The following is a 5,617-nucleotide window of genomic DNA, read 5'->3' as shown; positions in this document are numbered from 1 at the left end:
TTGTTGACCATGGCGTATAAGATCATCAACTCATTGTTGCGCACAGGCCTAACATCTACAAGAGAGTGATGGCCAACCACTTGTGCATCAAATGAAGAGTCGGGTTTCGGATATCATTAAACCGAGGTGCAAACTTGCCATGGACAACTTGACCCGAAATCAAACCCCAAAACTCATGGCGATTAAAATCGCGACAAGCTTTTTCAAGAGAAATCAGCAAGTGCGTGCTAAAACCAAGCTGGTGACTCAAATTTTTCCAAGTAAGATAGAACTCATTTCCAAAAAGTCAAAAAGAAATTCCATCATCCACCTCCCGAAGAGTGCAAAGAAGCTGGATGGTGAGGAGACGAGAACCATTCTCCTCAACGGGCACAAAACCATCCCATCCAACCGCATGCCAAACGCGAGCAAAGTCTACGTCCATACCTGTTTTCATGAGGAGGTCCGGGTCGAAGGCTTTGGTGTGGCCAAAATCCCGACGCTTGTGGATGGCGTAGGCTTGCATCTCGCGGTTGTCTCGCAAGTCGAGGTAGGGTGCATTGTCGTTGTCTATCTCCATGTTCTCGGCTGGCGGTTCGGCTTGCACTTTGGCTTGCTCTTCTTGTTCTTCTTCATAGTCCATCATGATTGGGCTTGGCGTAGGTTCGGAAGTTTGGCGAGAGCTTGAGCCACCCCGAGAACAGGATGAGCTCGTGCTCGTCATCTTCTTTAATGCACCGGAAATCTTCCAACCCACACCCTTCATGGTCGAAGCTCGAAGAACGAACAAGAACAACTTGAAACATGTTATGTTAGTGAAACCGAATGGAAATGCTTACCCAAAGTTGCTCCTTCAATTTGTGTGGTCAATCTTGCAGCAAATAAAAGAGAGAGAGAGGTTTCTTGCACTTGAACTTGAGAAAATCCAATGAAATCCGGAGAGCGAAGTTTGAGAGAGTGAGGGAGTGAGAGTGTGAGGGAAACACACCCCCTCTCGGGCTGTATTTATAGAGCCAAGGGCGCAAAAGGCTGGGAACGTGAAGGAGGCAACGGCTAGTGGCCGTTGGCCCAGGCTGGGGGCCAGCAACATTCAAATGGGTTCAGCCCCACTTGCTGCCAGCCTTGGCCCATGGCCCTAACGGCTACATGATGTCATGCCTAGGTGCCTCAGCCAGGATTTGCTCCGAGATGTTCAAAAATAATTTTAAACGGATTTTCATGCTCATAAATATTTTGAGGAATTTTGTGAAAAGGAAAAAATGGCTAGAAAAATTCTAGCATGCAAGAAAGGTTTGGAAAAATTCAAACATGTAGTGAGAAAATTCAAATGGAGTGAAAAAACAATATTTGGAAAAATCAAATATGAGATAAATACCATTTTACCTTTGGCAAGGGCTCGTCACTTTTATTCTGACGGGTGGGACTTTTCTCTGGCGTGGTTCATTTTGTTGACGTAGTATCCAGCCCGGGAGAAGCGGAGTTGGATGGCTGTACGTTTTTCACCTTTTTTACACATTTTTGGGCTTCTTGGTTTTTGTTGATGTGGCAGGTGGTTGATGAGCGGACTTCAGGCTCCGTGGTCTGCTTGGTTTGGTTTTCTGGTCCTTCCCCTGCCCTGGCCTCTTATTCATCTTTTCTTTTTCTTTCATGAATTCCTTCATGAAGGTGATGAGGTTGTCTGTCTTATGTGGCGTCACTTCAACCTCCTTGACGCCTTGTGTGTTTGGCCCATATATGATTCTGATCATGGAGCATTTTTCCGTTCTGGGCTAAAAGGGGAACTTTTCTTCCTTGCCATTGATGTTGAAACGGATTTCTCCAGCTCCAACATCTATCTGTGCTCCATCAGTGCTCAAGAATGGCTGCCCAAGGATGAGTGGTGTTTCCTTAGAGATCTCCATGTCGAGCACCACGAAGTCGACAGGGATGAAGTAGTTCCAGACTCTCACCGGAACGTCCTCTGCGATCCCTTCTGGATAGCGAACCAAAGAATTGGCTAGCTGGAGATGCATCGGCGTCAGTGTGAGGTGAGTGAAGTTTAGCTTGTCGAAGATGACCTTGGGCATTACTCTGATGCTAGCCCCAAGTGTTGTGCCCCGATCGAACAGGTGATTGTCAGGCACCCTGGATCCTTCTTCTTTTCCGGAGGTTGGTTGAGTATAGCTGCGCTACACTCTTCTTTTAGTTTGACGACCTCTGTTGTGGGGAGTGGTTGCTTGTTGTTGATGATGTCTTTGATGTAGTGAGCATACGTGGGTACATGCATTACGTCCAATAATGGGACATTGACATGTATCTTCTGGATCATCTCAACAAAATGCGCGAACTTCTCATCCACAGTGGTCTTTCGGTTGTGAGTAGGAAATGGTAAGAAGCTTGTATCAACAAACTCTTGTGGGGCCGTTTCCTTCTCGGGCTCCCTGGTGTCTTCTTGTGCATGGGCTCCTCTGGTTCTTGTGGTCCTGTCGCCTTCCCTGCATTGTTAGGGTATGGTGGATCATGGGTGGACTTACCACCCCTTGTGGTCACTGGATTTACCTTCTCAGAAATAGGAATGGCAGACACAACTTAAGCATGTTGTGTTTGAAACATTTTATTAAAACTTAGTTGGTTTTTAAAAGCTGAAGATAAAGTTCAATATTTATGTTTATGCTTTCCAAAGTTTTATCATTGGTCAAAAGCTTTTTGTTTAAGGATTCATTGATTTTAGCTTGGCCAAGAACAAGATCTTTCAAGGAAGGCTGATTTGAATTGAAATTCGAATTGAAATTATTACCTCCCTGATAAGGTGGGCGCGACTGGTCCCACCCTTGGCCTCCTTGTGGACGATACCCGTTGTTGTTATCCATGTAGGCCACGTCTTCATGGGTTTCGGGGCACGTCACTGGCTTAAGCTTAGTTGTTCATGTGTTCCTTGAATTTCACCCTCTCATCTAGGCGTTTCAGGAGGAGGTCCATCTTTGCGGCGAGCATGTCCATCTCTTTAATGGTGTGTATGCCCTTGGTATGGGGTTGGAGATGTTCTTCACTCCACCCTTGGTTGGAGACCATTTTCTCGACCAGTTTTGTGGCTTTGGCAATGGTGAGGTTGAGGAAGGCTCCTCCAGCAGCAGCGTCGATGTGGGCTCTTGAAGTAGGAGTCAGCCCATTATAGAAGCTTTGGAGGACAAGCCATTCGTCCATCCCATGATGAGGACAGGGTAGGATGCACTCTTGGAGCCTTTCCCAAGCTTTAGGGATTGACTCCATCCCTATCTGCTGGAAACTAGAAATTTTTCCGCAGGGCGTTGGTTTTGCTCAGCGGGAAAAATTTTGCGAGGAACGCCGTGGAACATTTGTTCCACTTGTTGAAGGCTTCCTTGTCCTTGTAGAACCATTGTTTCGCCTTCCCCAGGAGGGAAAAGGGAAACAAACAAAGCCTGATGGCATTAGCTATGACTCCTCGTATCACTACGGTTTCGCACAGCTCAAGGAAGTTCTAGAGATGAGCGTTGGCGTCCTAGTTTGGCTTACCACAGAATGGGCTAGCCTGCACCATGTTGATGAGACTTGATCTTAGCTCAAAATTCACGTCCCCAACATCGACGTTGGGTCCGGTGGCCACGTTGGTGGCAGAGGGAACGAAGAAGTCACGAAGAGTCTTTTCGGCCATAGGCTCAGGCGCAGATGGTGCTTGAATGGCTGGTTCGATGCTGAGAGAACGATTTGACGAGGGATGACGCGAGGTCAGACCATTCTCACAAGTGATTCTGGATTATCAACGAAGTTTGTCGGCAAGTCGAAGCTAGTCATACACTACCCTATTTTTATCCATTAGGAGAAAACCAAAGCAACATTAGCTTGTATAAGCAATAACTATTTCTTAAACACATTGCCAAGAGTATGTATTAGTAAATCTTTTAACCAATGCCATCCCCGGCAATGGCATTTCTTAGCGTCACTAACAGGATTGTTAGTCCCCGGCAACGGTGCCACAAATGCCGTGATTGTATGTCTTAACAATTACAGAATAGATCCGCAGGCGCATGGATATACCGTTGTTGCAGTTCACCCAGAGAGTATTTGGGTATTGTTATTTATATTTTCTTGTAGGATGGCATGGTGTAAAAGAGTTTACTAGGATGTCATGGTGTAAAAGAGTTTACTAGGTACATAATTAGGACAAAATGCTTAAGTTGTAGACTATATTTCATACAGGGGTAAGTCATGATAAATGATATGAATAAGGGTAATGTGACACAACACATAAACCAATCTCATGAATAAAGAATAACGAATAAAGAGGTTAACGGGAGCATAGGCATACAAACAAGGTCCTCAAGGAATTTATCTAGGTTAGCAAAGGTTACACAGAGCACATGGTTAGAACTAGACTAAAGCCTCAAGCAAACGGGAAGACTACCCAGCACTGGTCTGCCAGCAAGCCGAGATAACTCTTTAGACTTCTACATCATAACCAAACATGGAGGAGTGCACAAAGCACGACTGAACATGGCAGACGGACATGGCTATCACCACCTGCCACCTACCCCTACAACACCGTGGGATATGGTCATATTTGATGGATCCCGTTATACCTGGGCACCACGCTCGTGTATACGGAACCTGCTCTAGTCCCCCCGGGTATCCCACCCTACGGATGGACAACTAATGAACTAGAGCAAGCCCAAAGCGCACACCAAACCATTGCTTTAGCATGGATTTCTAGTCTAAGCATATAAATTGCATGACATAAGGAAGCACTAAACATGGCATGACATACTACCAAGATAGCATAACAACCATGAAGATACTCTGAATTGTAGACATATCCCTGACAAGTCGAATACAAAGCCATACCAGAGGTCGAGGATTGCTCAACAACCTCGAGGAAGACTTGGATTCACTAAAGAGAAGAACTAGCCTAGCTCCACTATACTAAGGATTACCAGTCACAAGAGTAGAGAGGGGAGAGGCTTCAATGTGTGGTGTGTTGAGAATGAGGGGGAGGCCTCCTTTTATAGCTTTAGATGTCGGTTCCTACCATCTTTATGTATGGAAACCTTGGCCATCGCCTTTGATAAGATAAGGATGATCCTCCCGCCAAAGATCAGGAGGCCAGGAAGGCGTCCAGGTTGGGCTGAACCTAGGGTTCATTTGGCGCCTTCCCGGCACCGCCTTCCACTAGCTGCCTAGCATGTGGGCCCTGGTGATGATCCTCGGTAATTTGCTCCTTGGTAAGGTGGTTTGCTCTGTTATATGGGATCTCTTTGTAAGTGTAATGTTGAGTGTGATCTTCTGTGCAATTCTGTTGCGTCTTCTGCATGTTTTTTTTATTTCGGACTTGCATCCCTGAAATGGCTTATTATCCAAAATAACTTTGGAACTAGGTTAGTGATACAGATATGTGAGTAAGGTGTATAGTTTTCCTTTATATATGAGTATGGTTGACGGTCAAATTTGGCATTTAAGGACCGTCAAAATTGATCGTCCATATGGGTGCAAACTTGAAGGATGCAAGTGGGTGTTCAAGAAGAAACTTAGGCTTGATTGTAGTGTTAAAAAGGACAAGGCATGGTTTGTGGCCAAGGGTTACACCCAAAAAGAAGGAGAATGTAACGAACCAGATTTTCGAAATAAAGATCCGACTCCATGTACC

At 45.6% G+C, this 5,617-nt stretch overlaps 1 non-coding gene across 1 annotated transcript; it reads left to right on the top strand.

The window, feature by feature from the left end:
* The first annotated feature begins 3,160 nt into the window (after positions 1–3,160).
* Positions 3,161–3,267, top strand: LOC112872477. The gene has a single exon (XR_003224673.1). It is a non-coding gene; the product is annotated as a small nucleolar RNA R71 (small nucleolar RNA).
* Positions 3,268–5,617: the final 2,350 nt, after the last annotated feature.

The sequence above is a fragment of the Panicum hallii genome, chromosome 8 (assembly GCF_002211085.1).
Source record: "Panicum hallii strain FIL2 chromosome 8, PHallii_v3.1, whole genome shotgun sequence".
Classification (NCBI taxonomy): Eukaryota; Viridiplantae; Streptophyta; class Magnoliopsida; order Poales; family Poaceae; genus Panicum; species Panicum hallii.
The sequence above is the reverse complement of the archived record's forward strand: the minus strand, read 5'-3'. Positions and strand labels throughout refer to the sequence as shown.